The sequence below is a fragment of the Equus quagga genome, chromosome 8 (genome assembly GCF_021613505.1).
Source record: "Equus quagga isolate Etosha38 chromosome 8, UCLA_HA_Equagga_1.0, whole genome shotgun sequence".
NCBI classification, from domain to species: Eukaryota; Metazoa; Chordata; class Mammalia; order Perissodactyla; family Equidae; genus Equus; species Equus quagga.
This window is the reverse complement of record NC_060274.1, coordinates 78,913,811-78,932,685: the sequence shown is the minus strand read 5'-3', so window position 1 is coordinate 78,932,685 and position 18,875 is coordinate 78,913,811. Positions and strand designations below refer to the sequence as shown.

Genomic DNA, 18,875 nt, shown 5'->3' with positions numbered 1-18,875 from the left:
CAGGGTTGCTGGGTCCAGTCCACGCTCTCAGCTTTTTCTCTGCCGTGAGACATGTGAAGTGTGGGGCTCACGTGCTTGACCATCCTAGGCATATATTGAATCCTCAGTCAACAAATAGTGAATTATTTTTCTCATAACAATTCCACCAAACTACATGGTGAAGTTGGTCTTCACGTCTTGCTCTCCCACTCAGAAAGTATATTGGAAAAAGATGTTTTAGAAAACCAGTCTGCTTTGGCGAAAAAAAATTTATTCATAAACCGCAGTACTTCTCTTACTAATAATAAAGCTGCTACAGCATATGGCAACTAAGTGTGTCATGACAGCTCATTTAAGAATAACTGGTTTAGATAATATATACTATAAGGAGAAAGGAGATTGAGGTTGATTAGCAGGATTTAAGGGAACTATTGGGCAGAGGTAATATTTGAGGACAGGACTTAACTAGTTGGTAAGACTGTAATAGGTAGATAAGACGTTAGAATAGGTCAAGGCAGAAGGAAGCATGGCATGTGATAGGGACAGTGAGGGGTGGGCTTGGCTGGGGCAGGAGAGAGCAGGGTAAAAGGGACTGATCTGTAAATTGAGGGAAGGTGATAAGTGCTCTTGAGCTTGTCTTTGTGTTAGTCTTGTTATTAGCAATGGAAAATGTCGATGGGAAACCTGTATACTATAGAGGTTGCCAGACTTTGTATTTAATGCCCTGTGAATTTTTTTTCTAAGTGAGAGCTAACATATGACGTCAGACTTTCATTTTGTCAAATGAGGGTTGAAAAAATGCAATAGCTTTTACATTTCATAAGAGAAGGACATTTTAGCACAAAGGCAGAAAGAACACAACCCCTGAATAAAGGAGTGCTCTTCATAATTAAATAAATTTAGTTTTATAAAAAATTTACTACATTGTCCTTATTCTTATTGTGCCTCATATTGACATTTGGGAACCACTTCATACAGTACATGTGTGGGTTTTGGGGACAGAATAAAGTTGAGACTGTATGTGGATCTGATCTCACAGATGTAAGGTGGCTGTCACTATCAGTTAACAAAGCATTTCTTTAGAAAGATGTGTCTAGGTAGGTGGTATGCAGAATGGAGGAAGGAGAAGTTAAGGCAGGGAAAGCACTTATGGGGTTGAAGTCCGGGTGGCAGGGGCTGAGGGCCTGATACAAGATGGAGGCATTGGGAATGAGAAGTCTGAGAGTTTGGGAAGGATGGGATGCTAGGATTTAGTGATTTCCTTTCTGTTTTTATGGGCAGCTAAAAATCAGCAAGCGCTCAAAATAAGTTCCTGGTGTTAAGAGGAATGTAACTGTTGGAAATATGACCAAAGGTTTTCTCTGTTCTCTATAGAAGGTCTCTTAGATTCCCAAAACTCTTATTTAAGAAATTGTGAGAGAGAGTATGTATGTGTGTGTACATTTAAAGCAAAAGTTGTCTCTATATGTGTAAGGCAGCTTATGTGAAAGAAAAAGAGGGAAAGGGGATGCTTTTTAAATGACTAAATGGCGGTATTTGTCCCTAGGACATGTATTGAAGTTTCAGTTTTTTGGTTTGGGGAAGGAGAGACTAAATGTCAGTCTGCTACCATTCTGATGCATCCTGTCCGAGCTGTGGCCTCCAAGCTGATGGAAATGGATGCCTCTCCCTTTCCCCTTCACCTCCCCTCCCCAACCCCTTGTCCTCAGGCTGCATCTGCTCTGTGCCAGGTCTCCACCTTCAATGCCAGATAAGCATTGTGCCAGCTGCCCTCAAACTCAGCCTTGGGTTAGGTGAAGGAAGATAAGGTAGAAGATAGGTCATGTGGGAAGAGAGGCAGCTGACTCGGTAGAAAGGAGAGTGTTTATTTCCTTGAATCACTCTTGATGTTTTCCAGTTCTTAAATTTCTCTGTGCATGAAATCCAGGGAATTGTGGCCTAAAGATACTCATAGCTGCTTTTCACAGTAGACTCAGGTAGAAAATTGTGAACTTCTGTAGCTGGCCACACGAAATCCACCTGCATTCTGCTTGAAATTGAGAATAGTGAACCCCATTATTTCTTGCTTTCATAAATTTCAAGATAGTGGTTGCTTCCCATCCTGTAAGATGAGGATTTGGCTCATTTGCATGACAAATATGCCCCTCCCTATGCCTGCCTACCTCCCTGTTCCCAGTGTTCCTCCGGTGATTGACTTCTTATTGGGCCAGAGCACAGTGCAGGCTTTGTGTTCACATAAACTTGCCTCTGTAATTGGATTTGGGACTGAGTCAGTCAGGAGTATTGATTGCAAACAAGAGGAACCAACTCTGAAATTACTAGAAGGATGTTGGAGTGCAGGTCGACCTGCAGAATTATTGGAAGACTGGAGAGGTAGGCTTCAAAAGAGGCAGGAACCAAGGGCATTTCCAAAGAAGAAGCCACAGAATGTAGGGATTAAGAGCACAAATGCCAAAACCAACCAGACTGGGTTTCTCTGCCACACACCAGCTCAATGACTGTTGACACTTTGCTTAACCATTCCGTGCCGCCAAGGGTAATTATGAGTAATAAATGCATTAATATTTGTAAAAAGTGCTTAAGACAGTGGCAAGTAATAAGCAGTATGTCTGTGGTTCGTGAGTATATATCTCTAATTGAGTTTGCGTGTATTGATATATATATATATATATATAGGCATTGAGCTGCTAAATATGTGCCAGTTTGTTCTCAGGCTACAGGCTTTCCTTCCACGTCCACAACCTCTTCTTTGCTCGCATGAGCTTTTCCCTTATCACAAATTGCCACCCTTTGTTCAACGGCTTTGTTTCAGTTCTTCGTGGTTCCCTCAGAAACATTGACTCTGGAACGTTATTAACAACAGAAGACGCATAAAGATCCCAGTCTCTACATTTTGGGCTTTAGTTTTACTCTGCCACCCTTAACAATAGTACAGTCAATTATTTCTGCCACTTTCTCTTTTTTTTGACGCTGTTTTCATGATCATTATTAACATCCCCCATCCCCCATACTCTTGTCCTGTTATTTGAAGTAAGAAACAGCCAAAATGGAAACTCCTGTAGAAGATAAACCATCCTACCTCTATGAAGATTTTTAGGAGCCCCCCCCTCTTTTTTAAAGGTAGCATTACTATTTAAAAAGAAAAAAGAAAAGGAGATGTCTACAATACATATTCTATTCCCTCTTCAGTTTGATTCGGAGAAAATTACGTCTATCCATTCTTTTGCTGAGATACTCTTTCCCTTAAATAAGATTGTTTAGAGTGTTGGTTATTCTGGCAAACGAGAGCATGGTCTAGTTATAGAGAAGCTTTACTTAAAAAAAAAAAAATCAATGACTAAAGTATATCCCATGCATTGAATATGCTGTTTTGGGTCCCGAGGTTAGTTGGTCACTCCCTTTTTCTCTCTGCACACAAACACACATAGCATATCTAGGTATACAGTCATGCAGTTCAGCCTGATTTTGAATATGTAAATATGTAAGTACTTATGTATGTCTGTTGAATATTTTGAAGATTCAAGTACGTAGCTAAAAAAAAGCAGAAATTTTTTCATGACAGTTTAACATGAGAATTGTAGAATCATTTTAATGAAATGTTAGCATTTACTATGAATATATAATAACGGGCTCAGTCTCTCTCATTTGGGAGGCGGTATAAGAGGAAGATTAAAAGCATTTTGTTTCAGTTATATGCATATATACATATGTTTATGTGACTTGGGTCACCATATAAAATGTACTCCTTACTGTGGTTTGCCGTCGAAAAAGTTTGAAAGGTGATGATTTAAAAACAGCCACAGCCTTTTCCAGTTGTGTCTCTACTCCCCTCCTGGTGGGTTGCTCCCTCCGGCATAGAAGAGTGTGACAAAGCCAGAGAGAAGGTGGTTCAAGATTTAATGCATCACCTGATGGTTAATAGGACTGTGATTGTGTCGAAGTGTTTGTTGTCCTGCCTGAGATACAGAAGTGAGACTTATGTGAAAGGAATTGCCTGCCATGAGTCATGAACTTAATTTATAATAGGAAAGCTTTCAAAAACAAGTTTCTTTATGTGTGTCAAATTTAGTCAGTAATAAGAAATGGGGATTGACTTTTGAAAACCTTTTGTTAGCATTGAAGCTTGACTACAGAAATGTGGGTGAGTGGAGGGAGAAAGCTGTTTTGCCAGGAAAGAGCAAAGTTCTGTTCTCTGCAGGTGGAACAGTCCTCATTTTCACCTTCATATTTAAGGCTTTATGTATACCGGTGACTTTTGTGCTGCCTTTAAATGCATTTACAAGAAGAAAACATGGGCACACAATTGGGTTAATTAACTCCTGGAGCTTCATTTGCTGGTGATTACATTTCTAACGTTGCCATTTAAAACCTCATTGAAATGAAGACGAAGCTTTGACAAGGCATTAAATCTCCCCCATGGTGTGGAGGCACCGGCAATTCAGGCCAATTTTGAGAGTGCCCGAGAAGACAACCTTCAACCTGGATAGTATGGCTTTCTTTATGTGTTTACTTACTTAGTTTAGGAGATTATCATTTGTAAGTAAATTTGGAATTTCAGAATCTATCTTATGTGGTTTATAATTTTTTTTGTCTTTTTTTTTTCGCTTGAGGACAATTGTCCCTGAGCTAACATCTGTGCCAGTCTTCCTCTGCTTTGTACGTGGGACCCTGCCACAGTATGGCTTGATGAGTGATGTGTAAGTCCATGCCTGGGATCTGAACACGTGAACCCTAGGTCACCCAAGCGGAGCTTGTGAACTTAACCACTACACCACCCGGTGGGCCCATGGTTCGTAATTTTTAGTTGTGGTAAAATACACGTAACATAAAATTTACCATCGTAACCATTTTCAAGTGTACAGTTCAACAGCGTTAACCACATTCACATTGTTGTGCAGCTAATCTCCAGAATCATATATGGGTTTGAAGCCAGAAGGGTATAAAAACTTTATTTTAAATATGCTTTTACCCTGGGATTTTAAAAATATTTTAGTATTCAAAATTTTCCCGTTACTTGACAAATGTCTTCTAATTCCTGGCTTTTGAAATATGTAATAGAAATAGCAGGAAAAATCCTCAATTACTTGCTCAATGCTGTCACCTTTCTGAATGTACTCCTTTCTTGAAAGTTCTTGGTCATCTCAGTACCTCTTGCAACTATTTTTAATGGAGTCTTGTCCTTTTATTCCAAGGGACACACATAACATCAAACTCAAGAAATACCAAGCTTCTGCAGGCCTCATGCACTAGAGAGGGGCATATCTCTTAGAAAAAATGAAAAGTTTTCAATCTTGTGTTCTTTTTCCAAGACTTTGGTCTAATTCAGTTTTATGTTCGATCTATGAGTTTTAAAATAGTATTCAAACTAGTTTAGGAACTGCTTTAAAAACAACCTCGGTGATTTAATCTTACCTTCACTGAAAGATCTGTGTGGAAAAATAGTTAACTGAATATAAACTTACAGGCTCTTTAAAACCCCTTTTTCTCCCATGGGTTGAGAAATTCATCCCTATCTGCATGTTGAGATCTGAGTACTGAAATTCTTTTGTATTGAACTGGAGAGTTGCCACTTGGAATTCAGGAAGGAATATCATGGGTAGTGAAAGCCGTGAGGCTGGGATCAAAACATAAATTCTTGCTTATGGCTCTGATGAAGGCAGTGTCCTGTATATGAGGATCACAATTAATAAAAAAGCTGGAGTGCAATTTGCCTATCTGAGACTAGTGAATGCAGTACCTGTACCCTGGGACAGAGGAGGAAGTTAGATTTTACTAGAAACTACGTTGACCATGTATTAAATGTAGCTGTCATTTCATAATCCGTTGTGTATCTCTCATTCTTCCCTTGGAAGCTGATATCTAACCTGGCTGTGTACAGACAAATTCAAACACTGAGAACCCCAAAGTTACTGATATTTGACTTTGGGTATTTATTTCCAAATTGTTTTCTTTAGCTGTTGTTAGCTCTGAGTATTCAGAGGTTATTAGGAAGAGAAAGTGATCCTAAACAATTTGGCAAATTGACCGCAAAATACTCTGACCACTGATGTTATTAGAATAGGAACTTTGGTCAAAGCCCAATTTATATCCTTTACCCACCATGGCCATTTAGAGATGGAAAGGCTGCCCCATCTCTTTTTGCTGTGCTGATGAAATTTTCCCACTAGTCTTTCATTGTCTTCTGTCTCCCTTTATCTCTCACAGAGGGCTCCTTCCACTCACCTCCATAGGTCTTCTCCATGCTTCTGTCTCTTTAGGGCAGGCAGACAGAGTGGCTAAAGGAACCTCCGTGGAGCAGAAAGGGAGAAGGAGTAAAAACATCCTTCCTAGCAGACTCATTGGCTGGTTTATCTCACTTTCCCTCATCCATAAATACACTTATATTAGAGCTAACTTAAGTTTCGATTTCCTTCCGACTGTGGATGCATTCTTAATCCTTTATGTGTGAAGAGTCACCATTTGCATCTGTGTAATCTTGCTTTTCCTTTATAGGGTGAGAGGTGGAGGATAGTGGCATGAGTGGGGCTTTTATTTTGCTTTTAAAGTAGCTTTTTTTTCCTGGTTATAAAAGTAATATATTTAATATAGAAAAATCAGAAGTTTAGAAAGATAGAAAGAAATAAAAATCTACCAGTAGTGATTACAAGGAGACCATTCCATTAGCCATTTGGTATATTCCCTTCTGTCTGTTTTTAAAGTATAGTTGACCTTATACTGTCTCTTCAGTTTTACTTAGTTTTTTCTCTTTTCACCAAAATACTTCCATGTATTACAAGTTCTTTAACATATTTGTAATGGCTGCAGAATATTTAATCATGTACCTGGACGGGGACGTGGGAGGGGAGGAGTGTGGGTGGAAGAGGAACTGGAGAGAGGGTGGCAAGGGAGAGAGCGGAGCGTGTTTAGATAACCAAGGATTGTAAAACCCTTTTAAGGGGTGTAAAAACTCTAACAAAGGTATCCTCCTCCGTTATTCATACACATTGTGTCGGTTAATTCCTCAGTCCCCTACTTTTGGATGTAGGGCACTTTATTAACGTTAGATCTTTCATCTAGAAATAGATTATCAATGTTAACATACCTTGAAAGAGGCCTCAAAAAATTAGGGTTGTGATTGACTGTAGCTGAGCTGAATAAGGTTCGAGAAGATGTTAGCTCTGTTACCAAATATTTCATACAGACAGAAAGCACAAAGAGTGCAGTTGGAGGTGTGGAAAATGAAGTTTGATTAAAAGTAAAAATTGAGGGAGTTCTAAAAATGGAACCCCTTATGAGGTACCTCTTAGAGTAATTGTGCTTAAGAGGAGGGGTGAACACAAAAGACTTGAAGTTGTTTTTGGATCTTATATATACTTATAAATTGGAATCAGAATGTGACTTTCTTCCTAGATAATGGAAAATAGTAAAGAGAGGAGGCAAAATATGTCCAGAGAGTTTGTGGGCAATGACAAATCGCTTTAGTGTGAGGATTCGGGAGCTCCGGTTCTGGCTTCTTCTCTCTTGTTCATCGTGGCTGCATAACGTCCTGCCTTTAGAGCTAAGGCTGGTCTCTGCTTGACCTCCCCGACCAGGAAGGTAGGGGCAACATCATGTCTAAACCTGATTAACATACTTACTGAAAAGTCGCTGGGGAACAGGCCAGCAAGAGAGGTTTGGAGGGGTAAGTACAGGCTTTATGATTGTCAAATGGAGGTGCTGATGCTCTGGGACAGGCTTTTTAGTTTACTGTTTTCTGTTAACACCAATAAATGTGCCTTGAGATGGTAACAGATGTTTATAAAAATAGATAAACTTTTTAAATTCCTTCAGATATGTTTAAGAAATGTTGGATTAAACAGGTTTATTTACTGCAGGAATTCTTTACCATCTTCCCTATGCTTAGATGCATTTTTCACCTTTTAGGAGAGAGAATAGGGTAAGCAACATCTTCAAAACTCATTTCTGTTGGTATCTTGAGGGGTTTTTTATGATTTGCTTTAGGATTTGTAGCTGAAGCAGGATTTCATATCTAGGTAGTGTAGATGAATGCTTTTCAAGCTTGACCGTGATCTATTCACCTGGGGATTTGTTAAGCATCATCTTCTGAGTACGGCTGGGGTGGAACCTGAAAATCGGCATTTCCCACAAGGGCTCAGGTGATGCCGATGCTGCTTCTCCTCAGACCACACTTGGAGGAAGGATGTAGATAACTGTTGATTACTGGCATCTGAGATTAACTAAGATGGGGCATGAGAAAGATAATACTTGCCAGGTGGTTTTAGCGGTATTCCAGAAGCCTCTATTGGGAGGCCTCTAATGAGCAGGGAGTACTGATTGGCAGTTACTGATGCCTGTTGCAGTGCAAGGGGGATTTCCAGGGGGGAAACCAGAGAACTAGAGATCCGATTGAATTCCGGAACATCTGAAGACTGCTCTGGTGACCTGTGGGGCCCATTCTCTAGTTGTCCTTCTGTCTGAAGGATCATTGATTATGTTCGCTGGGACTGTAGTGGGCCTTTGTGCCAGAGTAGAGAGTCAGCAGGAGAAGAGAAACAGTTTGGAGAAAGACTCTCTGTCATAACTTATTAGAGAAGAGAAAGGATGTCTGGACAGATTAGAAGAAATAATTTAGTGGGGAGACTCGAAAGAAGGTGATTCAGTGAAGGTAGAAAATCTAAATCAGTGTCAAGGAATTGGAAAGTGAAAGCCTCCAGTCAGAGCAGGAAACTTGGCAGCAGCAATGTAGCACAGTACCGGTTAGGCCCTGCCCATCAGAGAGAGGGAACCTGGGGAAAAAGGCTGTCTCCAACCCTGGGCTCTGTGGAATCTGCTTGCAATAAATCAAGAGAAATGATAGGGTGTCATAGCTGGAAACACTAAAAGGAAATATGCACAAGATGTGAACGAAATTCTGCTTCTCTAGCATGTTACTGTTAGAATGTATTAGAAAAGTAGAAGGAAGTGAAAGAAACTGGTGCGGCTTTAAAGTGAGGTTTCAATAGACCTCAGATTTTAAAAAGAAGTACATGAGAGGAAGGAGGACATGTGACCCAAGATAAATAAAGTTTCACAAGCCTGTAAGACGCAAGTGCCAGGTTACTGAGGACACGTGAAATAAAGGCCAACAAAGCTAACAGTTTTATGTGTCATCAGAGCAAGAAAAGAAGGAAGGCGTAGGCCTACTCCTTGTGGCAAATGGTAAGATGTTGACTGATGAGACAAGACTATTCCTGTTTCCATCAAGAGAATGATTTTTCAAACTGGAATTGCACATGTTAGGCAGTAATACGCTTCCCAACTGCTTTAAATGACTTCAGGGGAGCTGGAAAAATGACCTTCAGTGATACTGAAAGTCTGCAGGTGGGATCACAGCACTGCTGTTAGGATTATTTGCAAAGTTGTGGAGGATCTGTGTCATAACCCTGGTATTGCGAGTGTCATAAATTTTTGAGTTGTGTATGTGAAATTGTAGAGTGCTAAGGTTCATATTGATCCTGTCAAATTCTTAAATGAATTATTAAGTAAAAGATTTGGGAACACTGAGGAAGATAAGTCACAATAATCAGAAGACAGTATAAATTTAGAATGAATGACAGGATTTCCACTTGGCAGTGTCCAGGTAAAACTTTTGTTTATGTAAGAATTAAGTGTACCTAGAGTTTTAAACAGCAGTGGTGGCAGGTTGTTACCATTGACAGAGGCTTATAGAAATTCTCTACCCATTTGGGAAGGGGCCGTGGTTCCAAGAACCTTATAAAAGCTGACTGATTCTGAGTTAGCGCTTCCAGACTCCCAAGTATGGGAAGTGGGACCTAACCCTTATGGGTCAAGCAAGTGAATAAAATAGCCCATGTCCAAAAGATGCTTGATGTGAAACCCCGGGGGATGTTGCTACTAGGAGAGTTTTCTTTCCCACAAATCCTATTTTCTTTTCTGGCCAAGAGGAACGTTGGGCAAGAGGCAGAGAATTCTGCCAATGCCCACTGGCCTTGCTTTGTGACAGGCGCTCTGCTATGTCCTAGGGATGTGAATGGAAAAGATGAAATCCTGTCCCTTGAGAAGCTGACAGTGTAGTAGGGGAGACCCACATTCGTGTATGTAATAGTAAAGTTTGCTTAATGCTCAACAGCAGTTAGCACTCACTGAGTGCTTTTTATATAGCAGGCACTGTTCTAAACTCTTTACATATTTTTGGTGAGTGGTTCTCAAAGTGTAGTCCCTCAGCGTTAACGTCCTCTGAGAATGCGTAGAAATGCAGATTCACAGCCCTGGCCCCAGACTTACTGAACAGAAACCCCTAGGGGTGCGGCCCAGCCATCTGGTTTAATAAACCATCCAGGTGATTCTGATGCACGCTGAAACTTGAGAACCACTGTTTTGAGTCATTTAATCCTTACAACAACCTTATGGGTAGATTTTATTTCACCTATTTAGAGAAGTGGAAACAGAGGCACAAAGAAGTTAAATAACTTGTCCAAGGATGTACAACTTTTAAGTGGAACAGATCGGCTTTGAATCAAAGCATTCAAATCTAGTGCTCTGCTCTTAACCACCATACAAGGCAGCCTCCCAGATAGAAGGTGCTGTGCAGAGCCCTCAACTCCGGAAGGTGAAAAGAGTTAAGGAAGGAATTTAAAGAGCTGCAGGGTTTTTTTCCCTTGATAAACTTTTGATGAGAATAAACTGATGCAATGAGTCATGTTAGTCACTGAGGACATTTATAAATAGGAGTGGAATATAGACCCTGTCTTTAAGATTCTTATTATGAAGTAGGGGAAATCCAAATGTAAATAAGTATCTGGAATCTAAAGTGCTTTGGAAGTACGTAAGAGAAAATTCTAATGGGAGATTTGAGCTCATGGATACATTTTTTTTTTTTTTAAAGATTTTATTTTTTCCTTTTTCTCCCCAAAGCCCCCTGGTACATAGTTGTGTATTCTTCGTTGTGGGTTCTTCTAGTTGTGGCATGTGGGACGCTGCCTCAGCGTGGTCTGATGAGCAGTGCCATGTCCGCGCCCAGGATTCGAACTAACGAAGCACTGGGCCGCCTGCAGCGGAGCGCGCGAACTTAACCACTCAGCCACGGGGCCAGCCCCTCATGGATACATTTTAACATAAACTATATGAAAACTTATATGTATGAGGAGAAAGATATTCCAGGCAGAGAATATTGTGTGCAAGATTGAGGTGTTTGAAACAACGTATTCTTGGATTTTGTAGTACTTTTGTATATTTGACCCTTGACAGTTTTTTGTAGTTTAGACTTCTCTGCATTATAGTATAGATTGGAAATTCCTAATTTTAAAAGAAGTGAGTGAAACTGCTCCTTTTTTGTTTGTTTGTTTTAATCTTGGGATCGCAAAATTGTTTTGACCTATTTCTTGCTTTTACGTAGCATGTCAGTGAAGATGGAAATGTGCCTTAATCAGTTTTGGAGGATGTCATCTTAAATTGCAATGGGAAATAATTTGGTTCAAAATGAAATTCTTATCAATAATTGGTTAAGCATTGGAATATATCGCTAGGGAGATTGTAGAGTACCTCCTGCTTGGTAAAATTTGATGATCTAGACCAGGATTGATGCACTTTTTCTGTAAAGGGCGAGATGGTAAATATTTTTGGCAGGAATACAGCCAGAGACCAGATGTAAACAAATGGGCACAGCTGTGTTCCAATAAAACTTTATGAAAAACAGGTGGCAGCTGGGTTTGGCCTGTGGGCCATGGTTTGCAGGTCCCTGATCTAGATTCCCACCTGGCTCACATACTTTAGATGAAGGCTATGGAATGGGCCAGGTAACCTCAGGATGTCCTTTCTGTTGCTACATTTCTGAGGTTCTTTCTGTGTCTTAGTTGAGTAATTGAGAAATAAAAACTACAACTAGTTTACTAAATATTCCTTCCGCTAGAAGACTGTACGTTATCACCTTTATTGTTGAGCACCTTTCAAAAATTTATGTATAAATTAACAAAGGAACATCTAAGACTAATTTGTTTCCAGAGCCAGACAAGGTAAGAAGTGTGGCTACTCCAAAGTGTATTTCTTTTGCTCATTTCTGTCTTGTCAGTAACATACGGAAGGAAAAGTGCATATTTTTTCCTCTTGAAGACTACACAAAGTGACTTAATTGAAGTGTTTTTCACTGAAAAGAAATAATTGGCATTCAAGTGGATCTTTGTTTTAAAACAAGCACATAAATTATTCAGTGTATAAAAATATACTACATAGATGCTTCTCTCCATACGTGACCATTTAAGACAGAGATGAGAAAGGAGAGAAGGGAAAGGTGGTGGCAGTGGTGGTGGCGGCAGCAGGGTGCCAGAGGTGGCAATGGGTTTCATAGATTTTGAGGTGGCAACATCATGCTTTACCACTGGGCTTGAGAGTGAATGGGTTTCAGGCAGTGTGACACTAGGGAGAAGTCACCATTGGATGGTAACTGCTACGCACTGTGGAAGGTCATAGGTTTACAGAAGGTCTCAGTCCCTCTAGGGGTTTTCGAGGCTGGTTAAAGGCAGATAGCATACACATACAAATGCAGCCAGGAGGCATTATATTTTAGTGGCAAATATAGACAGGTGTTAGAGCGTTTGGAGGAAGAGATTACTCAGGGAGGCTCAGGGCTGGGCTGGGATTCATGCAAGGTTTGCATGGATTGAAGGCAAGGCAGCGTGTGGAAAAGTAGTGCAGGGAGCAGAGGTCATGGCAGGGGCTCAGGCACAGAGGTGAGAAGGCACTTGGTTTGCATGGTGAACATCAGACAACCTGCCTGGCTACCGTGGAGAGTTTGTAGGGAGAAGTGCCACGGGGACTAGACAAGTAAGGCCAGTGTTGACCACTTGCTGAAAGACTTGGAACATTGTGAGCACGCAGAGTAAAATGTTTTTGTTTTTAAATAACTTTTGTTTTTAAAAAACAAGGCGATATGTAAGGAGATGTTTTAGGGACATTAATCTGGTTTCTGTGAAGGTGCTAGAGGCCAGAGGGGTCAGGGAAGCAAGAGGGGCCTTCTGTCGTATAGCCTATGATGATGAGGTCCTTGGGAGGACAGCGCAGCTGTTGCAAAGAAATAGATGCTGTATTTTGGAATAATATTTGAATTTTTTTGAGACTTTATTTGTGGGGAAGAAGGAAGCTATTTTCTTTTTCAATTTTTCATTTTGAAATAATTTTAGACTTGAGTTGGAAAAAAAAGTTCCCTTATAACTATCACACAACTTCCCCGAATGTTGGAATTTTATATAACCGCAGTACAGTTCTCAAACCAGCATCCCTACTCAATTAACTTAAATATCGACCTCATTCAGGTTTTGCCAGTTGTCCTACTAAGGTTCTTATTCTAGTCGGCTAGGACAATGCATTGCTTTTAGTTGTCCCTTTCCTTTGGGCTCCTCCAACCTGGGATAGTTCCTGAGTTTTTCTTGGTCTTTCATAACCTTGACAGTTTTTGCTGAGTACAGGCTAATTATATCGAAGAATGTCCTTCAATTTGGAGTTGCCTGTTTTCTCATTAAATTCAGGTATGCTTTTTGACAAAAATACCAGAAGGGTGCCTTTCTCAGTTTATCATATCAGAAGGCAGATGACGTCAACATGTCTCATATTGGTGATAACTTTTATCAATTGGTTAAGATGGTGTCTGCTAAGCTCCACTAAAAAGTTACTGTTTTTCCTCTGTACTTATCTTGAGGGGGAGGCACTTTGACACTATGCAAATATCCTGTATCTCATACTTTTGTCCACTAATGTTAGCACCCATTGACTATCCTTGTCTGCAACATGTATTATTGTGGTGTTTGCCTAATGGTGATTTTCGGTTTTCCTTTTTTTATTACATTTAGTAATTGGAATTATTCTTTAAGGAAGAGCTAGTGTCTCCTCCCACCCTAAACATTTATTTATTCAATTAGTTATGTCAGTATGGACTCATGGATCGTTATTCTGTGGGTTATAAAGCAATACTTTGATTATTTTGCCTCTCCACTTGTCCCAGATTTGGCTGGTGGGAGCTGCTTCCTGTTGGCTGCTGTGGACAGGGTCCATCTTGAAGTCCAGGTGTGACTGGGTGGGTTGATGGTGTTATAAGCCTATAAGCCGGGAATTCTGTGGCAAGTGGAAATAAGTAAGCTTGTGAACTTAACTGTTGTGAAATCCTTAGTGACTTGATTCCTAAATTTTAAAGGCTTTTCTGTGATTGCGTTAACCAAAGAAGCCCACCCTGGTAGGCAAAACTATTCTCTCGTTTGTAAAGAGAGCGAGAAGATATTTTCCTAAGGACTGAATAAAATCAAATGGACGCTTTGGGGTTTGTTTCTGTTGTACCTATTGTGTTTATTTCCCCAGAAGCTGCTGGTTCTTGCGGATTTATCTCCCTAGGCAGGCAGGATTGTTTATAAGTATTCCTAGAACCCACGTTAATTTTCTACTTTAGCTTTTAAGTGGGGCAAACATGTTTATACTAGAAGAGAGCCCTTTAATAATGGGAAGTGAAAATGAAGTTTAATGCCGTGGATACCATTAAAAGGGTATGCCCTTTCAGAAGGTGTGTAGGCACTGTTACTCTGCAGACATGAAGGTACCTTGGCTTAGGGCTATGTCTGGGATAGGGTATATAGAAAACACATACCACATAAACAGGTGTAAGGTGGGATTTACTGAAACAGTGGCTCTTTGTTTTGCACAAGCCAGACTTGGAAGCTCAGCTACAGATCCCAGTGCTGTTGGTCAAATGACTTGTACCTCTACCGTGTTCTGACCTCAGTCGAGCGTGTGAGGGAGGTGATGTTTGAAGAGAGCTCCAGGCCTCATTGCTGAAGTGGATGATGAGAGGTTAAAATCGCCAGTTTCAACCGCTGATTTTTACAGTTTTTCCTCAGCCCTGACTTAGAACTACATGGGGAGTGTGGCAAAAATTGCCCAGGTTTTGCTTCTGGAGGTTCTAATTCCATGGGTCCTGAGTAAGAACTGAACACCTGTTTTTGTTTCCTCAGTTTCCCAGATGGTTCTAATTTACATCCAGGGTTGAGAACTGCTGGATCTAGCAAATATTTTTTGTGACTTCATGCGGTTAGATGCACTCATTTGTCATGTTACTCTTCACTCATCACAATCTGTGTTATAAGATATGTGTATGCAGTAGTAACTAATGATAGTCTTGGGTTGCAAACTCAGGTGAATTTCTTAACCTCTGTGAGTCTGGTTTTGTCATCTGCAAAATAGGATTAATAAAAGTACCTAGTTAATAGTTTTTCAAGGATTAAGTGATAGATGGTGCCTGTAAAATCCTTAGTACAAGCTCTAGAACATAGTAAAAACTCGTTTAGTAACATGCTGCATGTTATAGTAGAGTAGTGGCTTTGGAATCAATCCTAGCTCTGTAACTTTCCAGCTCTGGGGCTTTAAGTAAGTTTCTTAATTTCTCTGACCCTCAGGCCTCTTGTCTGTAAACTTATGGATAGGTGGGTGCAGTTACTAATGTGGGACAGTGCTTAAGACAAAAGAGGTGCTCAGTAAGCATTTCTGCTACCTTCTCTTTCATTCTGTTTTCTTAAGATATCACAGGGCCATAGAAGAACATAATTTTGAGACCGTCATTGACTTTGGTGTTGCCAGGCTATGTTGAGAAGATATTGTTACAAATGGCCTTTGTGAGTGTGACTGACTATTGGGAGCACATCCCTTGAAGCTCTGAGGAAAGGGTTGTAGGCTTGAATTGGACCAGAGCTTGCAGAAAGAGTCGTGGTGCCCTGCCCTTCCAGTTCAGCATTTGGTTCATGTCTCCATTTTGCATTATGCTTAACTTGTGATGACTGTGTATTTCTCAAGCCAACAGATTGGCTGGGATTCTTTTTAACCTTTTTCAAGCTTTGACTGAGGTGTAAATGTATCCTGGGGCTTAAAAAGGACACACCGTCTTAGAACTGGACAGCCTACTAGATCACAGCCTTTATTGTTTAAGTTTATAATCTCTTAACATATGTGCCCTCCAGTTACTTATGAAGCTTTCTGGCTTCCTAGGATTGTAAGAAATCTCAGTATACTTGTTCCACTTTAACATCTTCATGTTCTGTTGATTACTCAGAATGGGAAAAGGACAATGGCTGAAGGTGACAGAAAGTTGTGTCATTAATGAATTCTCAAGTTATCAATAAATTTGGTAGTTCTTGTTGGTTCCTGTTTGTAATAGAGCAGGTCATACTTCTGTGGTTATTAAAGTGATTCAGTCTTTCTCCTTTCATTTCTCCCTCCGCTTAATAGCCTAAGTACTTGAACTCAATCTAAGGAGAGTATTAAGACATTTCCTTTAAGAGCTGCTAAAAAAATGTCTTAAGTCTATCATATTTAAGTTTGATAGTTTCATGGTTTAGACAGATATTTTCAGTGACTCTGGAATGAGTTCCCTACTTGATTCAGACCCAACCTTGTAGACTATTATAGTTTAATTTTAGTGGATACCTAACTTTAAAAAATATATATATGTGTATATATTATTGCTACCTAGTTATTCTTTTGTGTTATGCCATTATTTTTTTTTTTTCAGGAAATTCATCTGTGACTGTTAAAGGGTTACAATTTTACAATACATGTTTAAAATATGAGATTTGCTAGAATCATTTAGGGAATCATTTTCCATGGTTCATCAAAATGGAAAAGAGAAGAAATAAATTTGAATTAAAATCTAATTTCATTTGTATTGTTACTAGTTTTTTCTCTGTGGTATGTATGTGTCTTTCATGAGAGAATGATTGCATCTGGCTTAAGTATTTGTAGGAAATTGGAAATAAAGGGGGGGAAAAAGAATCATCATCTCCTCTGGGCATTGTATTTATGAGATGTTATGGAGAGAGCAATTTAAAAGAGGACACCCTGCATCAGTTGGACCAGCATGCAAGATTATAGAGTAAGTTGATAGGAAATCAGAATCAAGAAAGAGAATTCATGGGTTTAAAGTGTTCTTTAGATCTTATGTCTTCTGGTAATGGATTTTTAAATTAGGGCTGGTGTCTTGTTCATATGTATGTTTCTGGAAGCTCCCACAGCTCCGTACGTGCTTCATAAATGTGAAATGAATGGAAGTTAATTGCCACAGGAGTGGTTGGATGAGGCCCTGAAATGCTGAGAGGAGGAAAAACAAAAAAAAAAAACCCCAAGGGATTCAAAGATGGGATGAAAACAGCTTGAATAACTGTATTTGGGAAAGAATATTGAAATGGAGAGAGGTGCATTTTCAGGGTGTTCTTGTGATCCTTTTACAGGTAAATGCTGGGAGAGCAATTAGTGAGGTGACAGAGCAGTGATTCTCAAATTCCTGTAAGCTGGCCCATGGTATTCCCTTAATAAAATTATGTAACAGTCTTTTCCCAATATCTATTTAAAATGAGCTAATGAATGGATGATTTCTCTGTGTTCTTTAAGTCTTTGGCACTTGCTATTTTTGGTCAATACCAACCATTAACATAAAGTGGATTCTCAGAAAGTACCGAGTTATGGTAGTTATTTTAAGTTTGACAAATCGGTACTTAGCGGAGTTCTCCAGAGGGCTTTGCGGCTTCCCCAAGCTCAGCTGAGTTTGAGAGCTGCTGTCCTAGAGCGTTAATGAAACAAAACTCCCCTGGGACCAGTTAAGCTAGGGCTTCACAGGAGTTTCTGACAACAAATCTAGGTATTGTGTGCTGTAAAAGGCAGTTCTTGTTAAGTTGCTCTTGTGGATTCCCCATGGGCTAATAGCTTATCTAATGCTGTTATCTAGTCAGCATGGAACCATCTCATGGCTTTATTTCCTCACCTTACCAATCTTTTGAAACAAGCCATCCACAGGGGAAGTTTCTGTGAAGTGAAATCGTGTGAGTGTAACACTAGTGTTGAGACAGCCAGATTTAGGTTGGCAGCAGAGAGAAAGGAAGTGGTTTGCTTTCTTTCGTGAAAAAACCCCTACCTAATTCTTTAGAACTTGTTTCTACCTAAAAGCTTTCTTTTTAACTAGATCATGTGAAGCAGTTGCTTTCCTGAGCTGTTTCAGGCAATTAGATGAGTAATAAAGATTGTCAGTTCTGGCCTGCTGTATTGATTTTTTGACGTGTCTCTGTTTAGGGAAAAATATTACTTATCATGATGATTCATCTTCAAATTATAAATCTGGTGCATTTGCAAATTTTAAATTGTTCAGTATTTCAATAAATGAATACATTACCTGGGCTTGGACGACAGAAGGCCTACTAAGAAGGGCCGATTGGGAGTGTGTATAGACTAGACCAGAAGGGTGGGTGGATGTTTTATTTCAATACATGGGAATTAAAAATGACTTGTCTATCTTATAAATTTCGTTTTCTTTGAAGCCATTGCCAACTTTCAGCAGAGTGTACCAGTTGACATTTCCAGAGAGTCCATTTATTTAGTTCAGTTTAGCTAGAAGATGAGTGGTATGAGAGCTGTGTGAAGTGAGGAAGAGGCAGAATGGGAATTTTGTCTTAGATTAAAATTTGGTGGAGGATTCAGATGCTGGAAAGCGATGACTGGCAGGTTATGTTTTGTAAATTTAGCAAATGATTCTAAGAAGGGGAGGCGGCAGACTAAAAACTATGGAGTCTCAAAAGACAGCAAGCCTTGGAATAGAGATGTAAAGAGCTCTTAAACATAGGTTGGAAGCTCAGTAAATGTTAGTTTCTCTGTTCTTTTTCCTATGCTACAATGGGAAATGATAATAGTTTTCTATTGTGCCACAGCGTATGTGGGTGATGGTGCTGCTTACTGGATTGTGAGGTAGGAAAAATTAGCTCCTACAATTCAGATAATAAAGATGCAAATATCTATAAGTAAAGGAATAGAAAAAGAATCATTTTTGTGCAAGGTTGTGTGCTAGATGCTGTGAAAGCCAAGCAGTATATAAGCTGTCAGCACTCCCTCAAGGAGCTTATGGA

At 39.8% G+C, this 18,875-nt stretch overlaps 1 protein-coding gene across 2 annotated transcripts in view; it reads left to right on the top strand.

Annotated features, from left to right (window-relative positions):
* Window positions 1-18,875, top strand: part of RAPGEF5 (Rap guanine nucleotide exchange factor 5) — a 221,175-nt gene that overhangs the window by 17,418 nt on the left and 184,882 nt on the right. The window lies entirely within an intron of this gene.